This window comes from Cardiocondyla obscurior, linkage group LG16 (assembly GCF_019399895.1).
Source record: "Cardiocondyla obscurior isolate alpha-2009 linkage group LG16, Cobs3.1, whole genome shotgun sequence".
Taxonomy (NCBI): Eukaryota; Metazoa; Arthropoda; class Insecta; order Hymenoptera; family Formicidae; genus Cardiocondyla; species Cardiocondyla obscurior.
Window position 1 is genome coordinate 2,884,603 of NC_091879.1, and position 19,656 is coordinate 2,904,258.

A 19,656-nucleotide genomic window follows, 5' to 3' on the forward strand; every position below is an offset into this window, starting at 1 on the left:
GCCGGTTTTGTTAATGAAGTCCTCCCAGAGACGGGACTCAGAAATTATCGCTCGACGCCCGGAGAACACCAGCCGGAGGCGCGATAAATCGCCGCTGATGATACGTTCGACTGCGACGTGTGGCGCGCAAAAAAAAAAAGAAAAAAAAAAGAAATAAAATGCGTCTCTTCACCCTCCACGAAGCTCGACAAGTCCATGCGCCAATCAATCGAATGGTCCGTGCATTACACTCTCGACTTAGAACGGCAGACAAATCGTGCAGCTACGATGTACAACGTATTTGCGTTATACGTATATTTAATTTGTTTACATCGGAGTACTTGACGCGAGATTTTAATACGAGGCGATAATCGAACGTGTCTTCGTGGCAAGGAACCGGTTAATTAGAGACGGAGGGGAGGGATATTAATTCGTTCGATCTAGCGTGTGTAGCCGGATAGAAATCGACAGACTCGATCGGCGTGGATCTCGGTCAATTAATATACCACTATTTGTATCCCGGACGGAGCGGCGCGTAAGCGTCGGCCACTAACGCCAGTAATAATCCGTCTTGGTATTAACAAATGCGAAATAAATGCGCGTCTTTCTCTATTGCGGCTTGCACAATTAAGCGACGATATTAATTACCACGGTGTCAAAAATATCGATACCCGCTCCTCGGCGAAGGAGCCTGCACGCGCGTCGTAGAGTCCGGTTAATTAAGCGCGTAGCCGCGAAAGTCATTTATCGCGCCAATTGACGCGAGATATTCAGATGCGAGCAAATGTAATGATTACTGTCGGTATCGCTCCTATCGCGCGGCGAATTAATTACCGAAGTTTCTTTTCCGATCGCATTCAGATACCGAGATGGACTGTGCGCCGTCGAACGAGCCGTTTCTTGAACGTCGCGCTTGGTTTCACGATCATATAATTTTATAAAAAGAAAAATTGAAGTACTTGACCAAGTGGAAGAATTTATACGTAAAAACATACCATACTCTTTACATTTTCAAATACCCGTATAAATCTTTAAAAATTATGCGACTTACTAGTCTGCATGAGCCTTAGCGGAGTTATTTAATTCTGCCGGCGACTGCAACATAAAATAAAACATATTAATATAGACATGCTAGTATTTGAATCAATGTAAAGGTAAAGCTTTTTTTATAATTTTTTAATTTTTTATTTCCTTAAAATAAAATTTATATTTACTTATAAGATGCTTCGCGGATGTATGATGCCCTTTCCGGGTCTGTTCCTCCTCTCAGATGGGAGTCATCCTCCGCGCACAAGTAACTCGCGGAATAGTCCACCTTTTGATTCTTCAACCTATCCTCGTCGGCGGAATAAACGACGCCGAGAGTTCGCGATAAGCGGTGAGTGAGACAACCCGCGATATATAATGTTCCCCGCGCACTTAATCATTCTCAAATCTCTCAGAAATTACTTGCACGAAACTAGTTGATAATCTCAGCCGCGATGGAGAAGACGCGCGAGGTACGGATCTTGCCCTGACAATGGCGATTGCCGGAATCCGCTGAACATTGCTGAAGAAGATGACGAGTGAAGGCGTCGGTAATGCCGGACGCGTAACGCAATTTCGGTCGGACGCTCCTTGAAGCTTTCAGTTCTTGAAGAGAAGGAAATAACCGAGTAAGAGAGCGAGACAGCCGATAAAGTCATTCGTCAATTGCATGCTGTCCTTTTTGCGTAAATAGAAAATAAATCAGAGCTGAGTTTTCGAATGTGTGTCACAATATACACCCGCAACCTTGAGTGTGTTCGGCCTAATCGGTGTAAAATAACAATCCGGGGAGAGATAAGTGACTCTAGCGCGCCGACCAATCACAGCGCTCCATCGATTGCCTGATCGCGACGATCGACGCAAGAGCTATTGCGCAGTTGGAAGGATGCTCTGGCCCCGTGCGGAGCATTACGGTATTCGCGACGGATGTCGAAGCATCTGCGTACGTTCTCGAATGTCTTATCATCGTGTACTTATGTCTCGCCTCGCCCTAGAGCCCTATGAACTGCATTGTCTGGTAGATGAAGTGAATCGAGTCTTTATTCCGCCGCGACAGATTCGTGTACCTACTTGTGGTCGGGCGACGATACGTGAGCATCGAGAGCTCTCTCTCACACATACACACGCACACACGCTCTTTACGCGGTTGTCTCTTTCTATCTAAGTGCCTAAATCTCTTGTGGTCAGTCTAATTGCGGAGACTCGGGCTCGCGGACGTGTCGGTACTCGCTCCGCAATTTCGCGGATTTTCGACCACAGTAAGGACAGTCTCGCGTACAAATAAGTGTTTACGTCGTCGACCCGAGGACGAACTATTATTTTCTGCACCTCTGTGCCATTCCAGTCACCATTCTGTGCTTTATTTCGTGCCTTGAAACAGTGCATCGGAACGACAAAGTTACGTAGCGGACCGGACGCTAGCGCCACGGAGCCACCGACGTGAACCGCACCGCGCTCGGCGTTGCCAATTCATTTCACTCGTCATTTTCTTCGACGCGACGTTCAGCGGATTCCGGCAACCGCCATTACGTGAGCATCGGATCCGCACCTCGGGCGTCTTCTTCGTCGCGGTCGAGACTCTCATCCCGTTGCGGACAAGTGACTTTTAACAACCTTGAGGGACATAAAGTGCGCGGGGAACATTTAATCTGAATCGTGGTGCTCGACATATCGCGGCCCGTCGTTTATTCCACCGGCGTGAATTAACCGAAGAACCAGAAGTAACCTCGCTGTACATCGTGGCGTTTCTTGCGTCGAGAATGACTGGAGTGAAGACCCGACGCGGCGGAAGATGAACAACGCAGCGAATATCGCGAGTGCAATTTTCTAAAACGAATGATCGTTCGTCGGGTTTAATTTTAATCATAAAAAATCGCCGCGATAATTCTCCGTCGTTTTTTCGGTCGTTCGTCTCTCGAATGATGGTGATTAAAAAACAATAGACAAAACAAAGCAGTGTAATATAGTGCCAAGTGATTTTGAGTGCTGCAAGACGTCAGGATAATCCGGAATACTCCCACAGAAGGAAGGAAGGAAGGAAGGACGGAAGGAAGGAAGGAAGGAAGGACGGACGGACGGACAGAAAATAACCTACTCTACCCTAACCCGATATCTGCAAATGTAAGTAAACCAGCAACCTTAGATCACTCAATTATAATTAACATAAAGAAATTATTATCATTAATTAATGTTCCGAAATATAATAACGCGTGCTAATTGGGATCTTCTAAAATAAAACTGTGCGCGCGTAGCACGCACATAATTTCTCTTAGTCTATATATTTTTATAAATAAATTTTTCCATGGGAAACGACACCGCGTGCCGGCTTCGAATACTCTCGCGAGTCGAAGTCGTTCGCCAGAGCCGGTGACCGGATCATTCCGAGGCTCGCGATTACGCGTTAATTCGATCGCATTCTGTACGTCGCGAATTCAGAGGACACAGGGGGAGCGAAAGGTTTCACCGCGGTAAGGACCGGAAGGGCGAAGGGGGGAGGGGGCGGGGGACCGACTCGCCAGGCGGGCGAAGGGGCCCCACCGACGATTGATGACCACCACCTTTAATGCCGTTTGTATGTAGCGGCGCGAGTAAGCGCCTCGCCTTACAGTAATTAGCTCAACAAACGCGCCACCCTGTCCCATCAATTGCTACCCTACGCTCGGCTCGTCTCTCCCCCGTCCCCTTTATTCCCTCCTCCCCGTTCTCGTTTCAGTCTCTCTTTCTCAAGTGCACGCATGGGATTTCCATCTCGGTCTCACGCGACGGGCCCTCTCCCGCGTATCTTGAATTAAACATTCGATGCCCGCTGTCTACTTGTCGTGCGAACGCAAACGCGGCGGTCCACGCGTGTGCGTGCGGTAGATACGAGGGGGGGTAAGGAGGGGTCATCCCTGAATTAAAGGACACGCCGAAACCCGATTGAAAAAGCCACGATCCGTGCGTGCGCATCGTGCGTGCAACGGCCGTTCGTCTCTCACCTCCTCTCTGTTTCTCTCTCCTCTCAGCTCCCGCGGCTTTCTGTTCGTTTTGCCGCTCGTGTCGCTCGCGCGAGGATTTAAGAGCGCGTCCGCGCATCCGAAACAGCCGGACTTTTTGCTCCGCGTTCCCGCGCGCGGCGGCGATATCTTGTTCCGAGCGTGTTACGCTAATCGTGAGTTATCGAGCGTCCCCGCGATCAACGTCGCGTGTCGGCCTTACGCGGATCACGGAAAAGCACGGTAATCGATTTCAGTAGGTTCCGGTTACGCATTGGTGAACGCATCGCACGCCGATATCTTCCGTCTTCCCGAGATAACGTTAGAATTAGCCGATTTAATCAGCGGCTCGAATTAGCGCAATAAAAAAATTCAATTTTACTTTCTGCGACCAGTTTAATAAATTTTTAACCAGTCCAGCGATCGCTTGTTAATTTTTTTTAAATATTTTTTTTAATTATCTTACGAAATGGAGAAAAGATGCGTCGCGGAAACATTTCAAAATGCACATCGTTGTCGACGCGAGATTCGCGATGACTCTCGCGAATTTTCGGAGGGTGCGTAATAACGTGTTTGTTGTCACCCAATAATCGTCGACGACGCGATGTACGACGGCGTGCCATGAATGTCGACTTTGGGGGCTAACGCGACGGCGATTCCCCCAGGAGCCCCGAATGCTTCCACGTCCGCTCTGTATTCTTTATCGTCCGCCCGGAATGCTTGATAACGTTCGATTTGTTTCAATCGTAAATATCGGGAGCGCGCGATATGACCTCCTTTTCCACCGAGGGGAGAAACCTCCGCGCACGTATGAGGGATCCGCGGGATTGCGGGGCACACATGCGGACACGTACGCAACATGCGGAATGCATTCGGCAATAATTGCGTCACGCGCGCCTCGGCGGGAATGATTATTAAATGCAGTCAGTCTCTCGGGTGATTTATAGCGTGTGTAATTTCTGGCTACAAAAAGTCGCCGGCGTTTCTCTCTTTTTTTTTTTTTTTTTTTTTTTTTTATTAATAAACATTTTTTACATTTTATTACACGTAAGTAAATAAATTTTATTGAAACGCGTCTGATACGCACGTATGCGTGCGCGCGTGTATAAAAGCGAAAGTATTCCAATTTAAATATTCAGCCCGACGCGAAGAATGAATTCCGGATGTGCGTGTTAATAAATTTAAAGGGGAGAAGACTGATGCATCTGCGATCCATGCGTCTTCTTGAAAACGACTCGGTTGACACTTCGCGGCAGTTGGCTCTCAGGCGCTCACCCAAAGATCGCGCATAATCCTCGGATCGATAGGGCGCTCCCAGGGAGAGGCATAAGGCGCAGCTCGAGAGCGATACGTCCCCGAATCGCAAACGAGAAGAATCCCCGAAACGCCAGGCCACTCGCGGCCCCTTATAAATCCATCTTTTTTTACTCCGCGCCAGCCTTCCCCGAAAGACGGCCGTATGGGAGGGAGAGAGGGGCGGAGGCAGGGGGGGGAAAGGTTTGGGCCCGTAGTGATTTAAGGGCGTCGCGTTACGTGTATCACACCGCGTCCATTGCAAGAGAGACCACGAAGAAGACGAAGGTACGTTGTGCCTCCACCGATTTCGCTCACCCGACCGAACGTAAATGTGTGTAAGTCTGCCCCCTTTCTCCCTCGAGCTCTCCCCGCCCCCCCTCTCCCTGCACACGTCTTGGTGCGGTAGCGTGGACCCGCAGGTATTCCTTACCTCCCTACGTCGCTGATCGTTGAAACACTGGGCCCCGAACGATCCAGTTGGGTTGATTTGTGGCTATCAGAGAATCGCGGCCGGGATGCTTTATGAACCGATCAGCTCGTTCCGATGCGAGCGCCGTGCGGGTCCATAAATGTCATCGTTTCGGATAAGCGTTGCCTCGCAGCCTCTTCGGGCGAGCGAGTGCGGTTTGCGCGTGACGCATGCGGCTGTTGGAGTCACCGCGCGGACGGCAGTAAAGATCGAAGTGCCGTTGTCGTGAATGGACACGCTCGCGTCTCCTCGGTGTTTAATAAAATCGCAGGACTCGCGTTCGAGAGGCTGTCGTAAATACGTAACTCTTTCTGCGAACGGCCGGTAATGCGACGTACGTGGACGTAAATTTAAAATCTCGGTAAATCGTCAAGTAGCCGTTTAATAAAGGCGAGCGCTTTGATATCCCGATAAAAGTCTTTGTCATTTTTGCGCTTTTCGCGTTCGGCGGCAATTCGCAATGATATTTCTTAAAACTAACGTTTCCGAAATATTTAACTCTCGAAAATTAATTTAAAATTCCCTGATATTTATTCGGTAATTAAGTTGATTTTTCGGGCCGAGCTGCCTCCGTTAAAACCGTGCCTGGAATTATTTCCCCGAGTCGCCGCGGGTCCAAGCGATAATGTATGCGCCGAAGATTCAGGAGAGACGATTCGCAAGTGCGATACTGGCGATCGAGAGGCCCGACTCCTGGAGAACGGTAAAGTTAGGTTCGGAGCGGCTCGCTCTCCTCTGAGCGTGGATTTCTACGTAAACTCGCTCGCGAGATACGATCTGCGGGGCCCCGGTGCGTTCGATCCTCATGAACTTCGATGCTCGCCTGCCTACATGTGTGCAAACGTGCGGGATTAGGTCGCTCTCGAGACTATCGGCGCCTTGTCAGGCATGCCTCGAAGCAGGCATTTGCGACGCGAAGCTGTATTAAACTTAAACGCATCGATAAAAAAAAGGGGGATAAGTAAGAAAATTTAATACGATTTTTTATCATAGATTGAAATACGTGTTTATCACGTGAGACTTATTAGCTCGCTCTTAAAAAGAAAAAAAAAATTAATTTCTAATAAAAGTGCTCTTTTTCCCTGCGCAAACCGAGGGATATATCGCCGCCCGTATCTTTCACAAAAGAAGAAGGCTGACTTGTATATATTAATTTTCTCGAAAACCAGTTTTTCAGTACCTTCTTTACGACCGCAGTCGATCACGCGCGAGCCGGCAACTAAAACGTCGGGCGGTGGTATCTGCGAACTTTCCGCCGCACATAATAACTTCATCAGTTTCTCAAAGACCGCGGCGCGTCTCGTAAGGAGCAGCGCCTCCTGATTAATTATCATAACGATGCAATTTGTATCGCGCTTAAAAAAGATCCGGCGACTCGCTTAGAGACGCGATAACTAGCACGTTACTGCGAGCGGGCAAAATGTTCCGGGCTTGAGATACGGGTATCGAATGTCTCCTGCGCCTCCGAGGCGACGTAATCCTTTAAACGATCCTGCGGCCAGGGTCCATAAATCCGCGCGTTTACGCTGCAGCCGTGCGGCTTTCTCCTCCCCGCGCGTCTTCGATTTGTCAAACGAGAGCGCCGCATAAGTTTCGAGAGGAGTCTGTCTTTCTCCCGGCCGGGCCGCTCGGGGCGATTTAAAGACGTCGTCGGAAGCGTCAAGGATACGCACGCGAGTACAATGTAGAGATATCGGGGCGGGGGAAAGGAGACGCAACGACGGTCACGACCGGGACAGCCACCGCCCGTTGTCCGGAATCCAGGAGCACGGAGGTAGTATCTTATTATCCTATCCGGGTAGCCACGGTGACAGCCCTTATAAGGATCGCCCTGTCGCGCGCTACACGCGTAGAGACTCGGTAGTCTCGACTTGGTAGCGCAGCCTCGCGCGGTTTCGCGCGGCGCTACACGCTCGCCAGGGAAAAATAAAAAAAGAAATAACAAAGAGCAAGAAAAATCCCGCTATCCCCATTAGCATCGCGGCCGATTCGATCATTACAATGTACGCCAGTAATAGGCTATTATACCGAGCAGCGCATAAATTCAATATGATCACCCGGGTTTTTACGGCCCGAGGGCTCGAAGCGCGGAGCTCTCGTCCCATCTCGCGTGTCTTTGCGAGCGCGAGGTGTTCCCGATGTCGAAGGGATCGCGACTTCTTCGAAATTCGTCGATCGGAGCGAAAAAGAGCCTTGAACTCGCTCGGCCGTTCGGCATGACGTTCGAGCCACGTGTTTCTGCCTGCCGCGAGTGTTAATCACAGCCAAGGTTACCCGGGCCTCCGCTCAGAAAAGAAGTCGTGTCCGCGATCCGTCCGGGGTCCGTTTGTCCCTCAAGGAACGCTTTCCTCCGACGAGCAGCGATCCATTACCTCGAGCACTCTAAAGACCCGTTTTAATCACGATCGCCGGAAACATCGGCGCGATCGTGATCCATCGATCGCTGGGCCGGGATGTGTTTACGTGTTCGCTGGCATCGTTACCTTATGCTAATCGATGCCTACACCTGTCGAGCGACGTGCCCGGACGTTTAAACGACTCCCCCGTCTGAATTATTCGCGACCGAAAGTCCCGTCGTCGCGTACCTTTTTTCGCTTCCCTTGCGCCCTTCGGCACGGACTCACTCTGTCCCCGTTGCTCCTCCGCGAATCGATATGCCGTCGAATAAAATGCAAGGCGCGCGCGTTTCGTTGTCAATTTGACCTCATTAAAGAAATGCACGAACTGGCCGGTGAGCTTATTGCACGTTGCTGCAGTCGATTTAATACTTGTCGCAGACGTAATCGAACGTATCTATGAGAGTTGCCGAAAAAAAATTACAAGTATTTTTCAGGCGGTAGAAAGATCTCTCCAATTTTTTTTTTTTTTACGAATATACATTAAAATATATATAAAAAAATTTTTTTTTTTTATTATTTAATATATTTACAAGTAAACGCAGCGTGTTTTTAAATGTAAATTTTTTTTACGGGAACTGTTCGTTTGGCCACCTCAACACCCTCGACCGCCCATCGGCGGTCGTTTACAAGCAGTGGCGTTCAAGAAACTCGAATCGGGGCTTTTTCCGCTAAAATTATTACGACGCGAGAGTTACTGCGTTCTTACCTTATCTGGAACGTATTACGTAGAGTGCAGCGGCAGCGCGGCGACCGTTCGTTACGATGAGGCACGGCATCAACCATCGGCTGTTACGATCGGATTATATGTGCGCCCCCGAGTTCCTCCGGTAAATCTACCGAGCCCCGAGATATCGATTTAAGATTACCGCGATTCGTGAAATCGGTCCTCGCGGCCGATCTCCTCAGGAAATCCCCCGCGACGTCGATCCATTTCGTCTGAATGCGCGCCCTATTCTGCCTGGCAAAATCTAATCCTTTTATGAAAGTAACCGGCATTTATTTAAAGAAAAAAAAAATAATAGTAAAAATAAAAAACATGCATTTTATTTAATTAGTAGTAATTGTAATTAAGAACTTTGTCAGATGATTAATTTTTGGAAAATCGTTCCCTTTCGGAAATCTCGTTAATACTTTGCCCATCGACGCGTCAACGATCCTTTCGTGGATCGTCAACGTTCCGCCGACCGGTAAACGTGCACGTGGGGTGAAGCCATGTCCAGTCGAACGGGGAGACGAGAGGGGGGCAACGGGCGAAAAACAGTGGTTGGGCACATTATATGCAGAACAGGGTGCACCATACTGTGCTCGAGAATCCCGCGGTAAGGACACGAGACGAGAGAACACGGGGCAAAGAGAAACGACGTAGGAAAGATAAGGACCCGGGATGAGAACTCGAAAGGGAGAAAGAGAGACGGAGATTAGGAAAATACGCCGGTGCGACGGAGAATGGTCGAGGGACGGAGGAGGATGTAGCCACTGGGCAACCTCGCGCGAGGATTTATATCACAGTGCCCGCACTCACACACTGCTACATCTGACTTATGCAAAGCGTGGACCCCGACGTTCCCCCAGCGCCCAAATAAATGTCACCGGAAAACAAAAACGCTCCCTTCCCCCCCTCGGAGGCCCGTGGACTCCCGCGCGCGCGGGGGCACTTTCCTCCGCGTCTTCGCGTCCGGTCCCTCTTGGTCCTGCATTCGCGCCCCCGCTTCGACCGCCGAGAAAGGGCCAGCCATATTTCAGTGACGTCATCGACACAAAAGCTCGCTCGCGCGTGGAGGGCCGGCGAGGCCGCGCGACTCGCAAAGTGCCACGCAGAGGGGTACCAGAACTGGCCGGATTTACTCGCGCGGTGACAAAGCACCTGCTGTCCCTCGCTGCTGCGCCTCGCTCTCGCCTTCCTCAAGCACGCTTGCCTCTCGTCTGTTACTGCCTATTCTTCCACCGTCTTTCGCCCTCTCGTTCCCCGTTCCTTCCTCTTCTTGTTCGACGACGCTGCGTCTTCCTCCGGCCGGGGTCCTGCCTCTTCGACCGTTCTGGTATCGCGCCGCTTCCATATAGAAGCACCGTCCCCATTGTTCGCCAACTTTCTGCTTGCGTTTACTTGTTGTCGCGAGTTACCACGCTTATTCAGAAGTCGCAGTCGATACCCGTTTCGTCACGACTGCCCGAGACCTCGGCCGTCCTTCGATCCGCATGTAGTAGCGGAGAATTTTGGTTCAGATTGCAAAATAAAGAAACGAGTTGAATATTTTGCGAGACCCCCAAAAAAAGTAGCCGCGATAAAAAGTTAGACTCGTCGCAGGCAATCACTGATTTTTCTAAGTCTAAAGTGATATATTAATTTTATATTATTATTTTTATCTATTTTATTTTTTATTTTATTATGTTTTTTTTTTTTTTTTTAATTACGAAACAATCTTTTTATTTTTTTTTATATATTTTTTTTTCCGGTTTTAAATAGATTTTGCATGCTTTCGCCGAAAAACGTTTTCGGATGAGTTAAATTACGCGAAGCGCGGAATTCGTTGGAGATTCAAATGAGACGATCGTAGAGAAAGAGGGTGTCGTAGGGGGTGGAAATTCAGTCGGAAGCAACCCCCTTAAAGCCACCCTTGGCGCCATCTCATCGGAAGTTGGGCAACCTGCGGCGTGCCCGTCTAACGCGTCTGTACCTCTTCCACTGCGGATAACTCCCGCGTCAGTTTGCCTTCCGCTGCTCTTATTTTCAACTGGCCTTACCTGCTCCTGACGGCCGATCGAACGGCGACGTAAATATTGAGAACACTTCCGCGAAGCGGCTGCCACATCCACTTGCATCCTTTCCGCTTATCGACAGATCCCGAATACCTGTGGAAAAGCATCTCTCGACACATCAAGAGTCGAGTAGGCAAGACGCTTCCATAATTTAACGACGTACATTTCACACGGCGATTCCCATACCGCGCTTCTTCACCGTCGCTTCCGTCAAGAGAGACCTTTACATTTTCGTTTCCAGTATTTTTTATACAATTTATTTGCTAAGGATTCGTATCAAATCCGAGGAGGCCGAGAGACACTTAACAAAAAAAAAAAAAAGAAACTGATCTACCATCAATAATTTTCTTTAAAACGGAGGTAGAGATAACGAACGTAAAATATTGAAAATTAAAAAAGAAACTTCAAAATCAAAGATTATTAATTAAATCACAGGGCAATTAGAGCGATTTCTTTTAGTTTCGCATAATATTCGAACGAGATTCGAGATAATCGACGTTTCGGTCTTAGATCCTCGCGTAGCTTTTCAAGATTCGGCGACGCGCGGGACCGGCGAGATCTTTTCTCGCCGAGAGGACGTTACCGCGGCGGACGGGCGCGCATCAGAGCCGCAGATATATGCGAACGCTTACGCAGACTAATGCCCGAGCATTCGCGGGAGTGTGCGCGCGAATCCTCCTAACACGAGTGATGCTGCGAGCGTCTCGCGAGGGCTCACGCGGCGCTCCGGCGCCCCTGATGAAGATAACGCCAGGCCGCCTTTGAGTTACGGGCCGGACCCGGCAATAATAAATTCCGGCAAGCATTCATTTTCGTACACGCAACTTTATGCCGTCCTTAGCTGGACTAAGCGGTCCCCCCGCCGATGTCATTTAGCATGTTGGCGATGGACCTAATAGCCGGGCACGGTCCGCGACCGACGTTCCGGCGCGATTTACGGCCACCACCGGGAACGGCGGTGCGGATTCCGCGACGGAAATTGTTTCGCGGGAAAGCGATTTGCGACGGGCGTGTCCGCGGCCGTCACGCTTCTTCGCGCCCCCAGCGCGTCCATTTATCGGGGCATCTTCGCGATTCGCTCGTGATGCAAATACATGCAAGAGGCACGAAGGGGGCGGAATATTGAAAGCCGCGACTTTTAGAGATCGTGGCACGGCGAGGAATTCTGGTAAACGCGCGATCGACGAGACGGGGATCGTCGCAGAAACGGATTTCGACAGGTAACAGGTACCCCAGCGGCTACCTATCGGCCACCACCGGGCGCAGGGTGTGTGCGGGAGCCAGCCAGGGTCACGAAATTCTCGTTCCCCGAGATTGTTATCGCGGAGCCTCTTCCCGCAGCGGCGAGCGCGGCAGCGGAGGAGAAATGTTCTCGCACTAATTGGAGAGCACTTATCGACGAGGCCACGGGATCGTTTCTACGGAATCGTGAATCTAACGCGGGGCGGTTTGTGCAGCAGCCTCTCACTCGAGAGAGGCTACCGTGCTCGCGGGATGCATGAAAAGCGCAACGACGCCTTCCAGATAGACCCGATAAGCGGTAGTTAGAGAAATCAAGCGTGCGGTAACAAGAGAGGAGAAAAAAAAAATAAACGGAAGAAGAAGGGGGCTAGATAGGCAGGGGGAGAAGGGGAGCGAAGTAGAGCGAGAGGCAGCTCTGATTTAATTGAGCAGCCGGGAATTAAAAGAGAGATCTCGGAAGGCGGTAACGGGCAGGGGGCCCATGGCGCGGGCGGGGGCGAAGAAGGAGAGGAGGAAGGGCCCGCGGAGGGCGCGGGACCAAGAGGGAACGGCTGGAGAACCACCCGCGGCTACGACCAATCGCCTCCGCGGATGGAGGCACCGCGCCGATGGACGCGGCCAGAAATATGGGCTCCTCGCACGTGAATCCTCGGCGCGCAACGACTCTCTCGCGAGAGGTTTCGCGCGCGCGAATTTATGCCCGTCGGACCCCGATACTTCTACGGGGATTGACTGATGAGACGCCCCGGCGTAGAATCGCGCCGAGCCACGACGCCAGGAGATCTCGCGAGATAATGGCTGAGTTATCGCCGCCGTACCCGCGGACGGAGAACGCGCGGCGTTTTGCCGGGCCCGAGCTAACGTTCTTCGTTACCGCCGTCGGGCGGTCATCTTCGCACGCGGGCGATGTTGATCTATTGAGCGGCGCGATCTGGTTCGAGATGCTATCCGGGCTCGTTAATTACTGGGGAATTATTCTTATTGGCGAAACTCGAGGACACTCGAGCGGCCGCCGCTCGAGGAAGCATCGTGAACGTGGGGAAAGCCAGAAATAGGCACGAAATTACCGGGGATGAAGTAATAAAAGAGGCCGCAGCTAGGGGCGATCCCGACGAAACAAACATTTTAATCCGGAGCATGCAATATGGAGCTATCCTCCTCGCCTTCTTTCCCTCCTCCGGCTCCCTTGCGAGCGCTCTCGCGCGAGTTGACTCTCTCGGCGCGCGTGAATACTCTGGCCAGGTAACGAACGTGGGTGTCGGCGACGACGTATAATTTAAGACCGCAGGCACGACGATTCAATTTTGCAAGACCGTGCAACGAGCGCGATGTTCCAGCGCCAGGCCGAGGAAAGGAAAACCTTTCTCGTATAATTCAACGTAGGGCTTTGCTCGGAAGCGTTAATTTCGCTTTAAAGGCAGACGCAAATCCGTCGGTCGAATAATAACTCCGCCGAGGCTCGGAAAAAAAAATACACGAACGCCCGCGGCGCGGTCGCGCGGCATCTCTTGAAGGAAACGTGCCCGCTTGGTGAACGCTACGACGACGACGTGTTTTGCGCGACGGTATATAAGTCACCGTGTCGCGTTTTCGCGCGTCCGTCGCACGTGCTATTCGAGCGCAGATTTAACCGGAGGAGGTGGAACGATTGGATTTCGATCCGGCCGACGTGAGAACCGGACCAGTCGCGACCAAGGTGAGGCCGAGGGATCCAGGACCGAAGGATCATGTCACGCGCGCGCGCTCGCGTTTCCACATACGTATATTCGTATGCACACGTACCGACGTACGTATGTACATATTTCTGTATAGACGCGTCTATACGCGCGCACCTTTGCCCGTGCACGTCTATACGTGCACACCACCTCGAGAGGCGCTCCACCTCGCCGGGGTCTCATATAATTGCTGGCATCCATAACGCTGATGTATTTATGGCATTAACTCGCCTCTTTCTCGTACGCTGCCGCCCCCGACCCACCCCGCCGCGGCCGTGCCCGTACCCGTCATGCAACCACAAGTAGAAATAATTGGTTGAAAACAGCGCGCTCTCAGGCGGCAATATATCCAGCTTACTCCCCGCTGTCGCATCGCTTAGATCACTTCCCCGCCACCAAAACTCCCGGCCCTCGCTCTCCCCTTCGCTCTTCGTTCTCCGCAGTTCTCTTCTTCAGGACCGATTCCCCCCGTCCCTCGCTCCCACCGTCGCCTCATCGTTCACCACTTTCGTTTCTTCTTCTTCGTCTTCTTCTTCTTCTTCTTCTGCAGCTGCCTCCACTTCTCCCTCGCCTCTCTGCCGGACCGCCGCCCCGCCTCGCCCCTCTCATTTGAATAGCCCTTATTTATGAAAATTGAATTGAATGCTTCTCATTTATGAAGGTAATTGGTACCTGTCACGAGGCCTGCCGTAGGATATCCTACTTTATACGCGGATAAGCGACGATAATTATTCTTGCAATTGAATTTATTTCTGTAAGTCTCGTTTACCCCGGTCGGGACGCGGCCGCGCCGATACGCCGATCGTTCAACCCCCATCGCGACGCGCGGCGTCGCGCGAGAGCAGCAGGCCTGGCGATTTTTGCGCCAAAGGGATCTCACGAGCAAGCGCGATTAGGCGGAACGAGGAAGGATCCTGGACGACGGCGATCGCGGGCGATTTGCGAGCGCCAAGTCGCGCCGTGGCGGCGAAGAACAGGAAGAACGGAGGCGCTCCTGCCGCTAATCTCCGATAATTTATCGCCGCGCGGCCGATATTTACTGGCGCACCAGTAATTAACGGCGCGCAATCAATCGCCGATCCCGAGTCGCGATAATTCATTGTCGCCGGCCGAAGTTAGCGTAATAATTATCGACGCGAGCGACGCGCCGCTATCATTCCGCGTGATAAGCCGTTCCGATTTTTTTCTACACGCCGAGTCCGATTTCGCGCTGAAAAGCCTCTTTTCCTTCCCGCCGGCATAAGACTGGCATCAATTCCTTGCCGGACACACCATATTTCGCACGCACGGACGCGGCCGCGATTTATCACCCGCCATTTCGATGTATTAATTGGCAACGGTGTTGATCACCGGCCCTTCCACGAGGAGCTGTGGTCAGCTCTAGACACGCAATGCGTACCCTCGCACGCCTCTTCATCTCGCGTTGTTATCGCTGCCGGTCAAGGCCCGAGCGGTGCCGCGATGCGCACGGGTCCCGCCAGACTATTATCGATTCACGAATTCTCAATAGCCGCCGGCGGAGGCTGCGAGAAACACGAATAGCGATGAGCGGGATGAGCGGCAGATTAAAGAACCGAGGCGCGCTCTCGGATTATCAAACGTCAATATCGGGCTCGTTGAGATATCAATTGCGCGATATAACGACGTGACAATCTGAATAAGTAAGCTTGAATATGCGAGACGAGGCCGATAAATCGGATTTTCTGTGTTTTTCCCTTTGGCGGTGCCGTTATTGGCGAGCGTTTTTATACTCCAGCCAACTTTTTTCAAATATAAATAGTCGTTTGTTAATTTGCTAATGCTTCTTATCACAGTGGTATTTCGTAGACATTCGCGGACATGCAGAAGCGGGCGAAGCCTTTCGCGTGCGACCTGAATTTCTAAAAAAGTTTAATTTTGTATAATTATTGAAACGCGAGCGCTAAAACAGGAATGGGAATTGAATTATTTTTATATGCAGCACTTAGCTCACATCTCTCGTTAACTGCAATATACTTTTTTTTAAACGCACACGCATATATATTTATATATTTTTTTTTTTTTTATTGCGAGCGACTGCGGTACTTTTCCGCGATCGTAAGAGTATCACGCCGCAGGAACGATCAAAGAAATCGGCGCGCGCGTGCATGTTCATAATTTTAATACCGCTTGCGATCGCCCTTGATTATCGGCACAAGTCGCCATTCCTCGCGAAGAGATTCCTCCGTAACGGAGAGAGAAATTCCCTGGAAGTCGCCGGCGCCACCGGCCGATCGCCGTAACGCGAAAATTATCGTTTCCCCGATCGCCGCGTAATGCGTCCCGGCGATTCCGCCGACGACGAGACGTTCGGCTTTATCGTTACGTTTTATTAAAAGCGCCCGGTAGCGCGTCTGCCGATTGCACTCTGCTGTCGTCGCAGCTGAGATCGCGATCCGACGAGCTCACCCTCGGCCGTGGAAATTGCTCGTCGCCGGAAATTGCGCGGACGATGCCGCCGTCACTTTCGACCATCCGCTTGAATTCGTTTCCCGGCAACTCCGTCTGTTTACGGGCGATCCGTACTGTTTTTCCGCCACCTCGCCGGCGCGTCGTAAACTGCTCCGTGCGATCGTACTCGCCAACGCGAGGCCGGCGTCGCGCTTTCCGCAGGATGCTGCGCCGCGCGTTCCCACGGAGATCACGCGGAAACGTCTGCGTCGCAGTCAAACTAGTTTTTTGAAGACAGCGAACAAACGTCTAACACGTATAATAAGATTTTACCGCGTGTCAGAATCGACGCTTCCGTTTTTTTTGGCGTAGACGAGCGGAAACCAATGTGATGCAACAAGAACGCGATATTTTTATAAGCATTTAAATTTTTCATTGATCGACGAGAATTATAATAGGTTTTATTTTATTTATTTATTAATTTTTAATTTTTTTATTTGACGTTAGATTTTTTAAATATTTTTTTTATGTCGTTCTTGACTTTCTGATTTGGGAGAAAGACAAAAGATCGGTCAATCCAAGATCCGTGAATTAACGGGAGGGAATCAACAAGGACGGCCGTTGCGTTTTTTGCATCTCGAATGAGTGAAAACTGCGATCGCTGATCTCTCGAGCGTCCGTCGACGAGACCACGGTCGACCCGGCGTCACCGGGAGTCCTCTACGTCATTAAGCACACCGGTGCGACCGGTGTCTAATTAAGCGAGACGTTAAGTGGGGGCGTTCGATAAAGCGGGACCGTCCGATAAATTCAATTCGCCGGACAGCCGGTTAATACTCGACAGGACGAAGGAGACCCGAGGGGAGGTCAGGATAAACCGCGCGTTTTTCACGAAGATCTCGTTTCGCGGACAGAGAGGCGGAGGATGACGGACCGAGTCGAGAAATCGACGGCGATTCAGCAGACAAGAGAGACGGCGGCGAACGGGAGGGTTTGGACAAGGGGGTCGGAGGGGATCCGGCAGCGTGTCGAGCAGCGGAGATATGCAAACGTCTTGCCGTGCGATGGCTGGACATAACTCAGGCACACGTACGCGATGGGGTACGGGCGCACACGGCCGCGGTCGACTGAGGACACTATAAACCTCGATACCGGGCGAATAAAATCCCGGATTTACAGTCCTGATACCGAGCGAGAGACGGTCCCGTCCTGTCCCGTCCCGTCCCGTACCGTCCCGTCCTGTTTGTCGCTGTCGCACACGGTGTGGGTTGGCTCATCAGTGATGACCGTGTCCCGCAGTATCTTTCCCCTCGACACACACCGTGGACTCTGGTCGGTCCACCGACCGATCTCTCGGACCCGTACGGCGAGATGACGACAATTCGCCGACTTCTTCTCAAAGCGCGAAAATCGACACGTGGAGTAAATGTGCGAAGTCGCGGCGATTTCTTTGAAGGAACGCTCGAGCGATAATTGAATAACTTTTTTTAATTGCAAATTCGGAAAATCGACACGTGATTTTATCTATTACCTGATAATCGATTATATTGTTACCGTTTATTAATTTATATATTTTTTTTTTGTTACAGTTCGACGCAGCTGCATCCACTGCGGAAAACGAAAGTGTCTTCACCGTCGATAATTATTAATTAATACGAACCACAACCGGTTCGCCGGCCGTTACGAGAGTTTCACAGAATAGTCGCGCGTAAGATTCTGTTATCCGAATTTTATAAACGGTAGTGTCGTAAAATGACGCGCGAAAGTGTGGAGTAAAAAATAAATTCCCGCGATAATTAATCCGAGCGCGTTCGCGAGTTTCCAGTGGAAGGATGGCTCGACACGTCCCATCTGAGAGGAGGAGCAGGCCCGGGACGGGCATCCTGCATCGGCGGAGCAACTTTTAGGTGAGTAATAATTTTTTAAATAAATCTTTATTAAAAAAAATTTTGTATTTTTTTTTTATTAACTTTATTAATTAATATACATGTCTAAATTAATATTTTTCTTTTTTGTTACAGTCACCGGCAGAAATCTTCAACTCCGCTGAAGCTGCAGATTGGTGAGTTGCATGGTTTTTTTTTTGTAGTTAGTTATTTCGTAGTTTTGTAGTTAGTCTTTTAAAAAATAGCGCGCGTATGATTTCTTCTACTAATACAAAAAAAAGAAATCAGTATAAAAAAATATCCGTAATAAATTATTCGAATTTGGAATACTCTCTGTTTATCTATTAACACACACCAGAGCTGCCTTCGCCGTTGGTGGCGCGCTGCTTTTTCAGGGGGTTAAAAAGCGACTCGCTCTTATCACACCCGCCGCGTGTGCGAGGCGAGGCCTTGTTCGATACCATTTCAGGGCCTTCAATAACCTACCCGTGCCGCGAGCGCGATAGGAGCTGTCAGCCCGCACCCACGTCGCGAGGGTGCCGGCTGGATAAGCGCAGGTGTGTCGCGCGAAATCGTCCGGGCATTGATCTCGATGACCTTCGTTGGAGGGATCCGCGCTCGGCGACAATGACGCGCGATTCGAGGACCTGAGAAAGACGCCGGTACTTTCCGCGATCGCGGATAATGGGCCGCGATACTAGAGCACTCGCATACAACCCGGCGTGATTGTCATCGAGGCGGGAACACGATCCGCCGTAATCATTCGTGTTTAATTGGTCGCGCAGTTTGTATCTCCGTACCTCGATCGTGCCTTGACCACCTCAACTCGATCCCGAAGTAGCTCCCGACTCTCTAATGCGAACGCGTCCGATCGCGCGTGCGATACCGCGGCTTATCGCGACGTTTCTATAATCTGGCTCTTCCTTATCGAGGCGTGTATCGGGCATTAAAATTATTTGAGAAATTTGTGGACAGAAGTCCTGTTTCGTACCGCATAAACGCTCGTTTACTCGCACCTCTGTAAGTCAATTAATTTGTGATTTAATTATTTATAAATCTGTGGACGGAATTATAAGTAAAAAAGAAATTATTCTCAATAAAAGCATTGTTTCGAAAACCTCACTCCTTTTGAAAAGGAGTACTCGCGCTCGGTGAACGTATCAAAAATTCGACCAGGTAATATACGTCGGCTCGAGGCGTTGCAAATTCGTCGCTGGCACCCTCGGGGTCGGCGATCCTCTTCGAGGATACGGCGGGGCGGTCAGATTCCCTCCCACGGGAGCGCCAGTTACAATCGATCCTGACGGTCCTGCCGCGCGCTTCCTCTTCCGATTTCCGAAATGTACGTTGATTTGTCTGCGTCTTGGGAGTAGCGTCTGCCCCGGTAGCGCGGGTGATGAATCAGGCATCGTTCGTCGTCCACGTCGAGGCTTTGCACCCACCCCCGCGTACGACATTAGCCGTGAGACTACTCCATCAAGCGCGCCAGACGATACGGCTCCG

At 50.8% G+C, this 19,656-nt stretch overlaps 1 long non-coding RNA gene across 1 annotated transcript; it reads left to right on the plus strand.

The window, feature by feature from the left end:
- Positions 1 to 1,595: 1,595 nt before the first annotated feature.
- Positions 1,596 to 19,250, plus strand: LOC139108878 (uncharacterized). Its single transcript, XR_011546737.1, has 3 exons — positions 1,596 to 3,126; positions 17,857 to 18,174; positions 18,289 to 19,250. It is a non-coding gene; the product is annotated as an uncharacterized lncRNA (long non-coding RNA).
- The last annotated feature ends 406 nt before the right edge of the window (positions 19,251 to 19,656 follow it).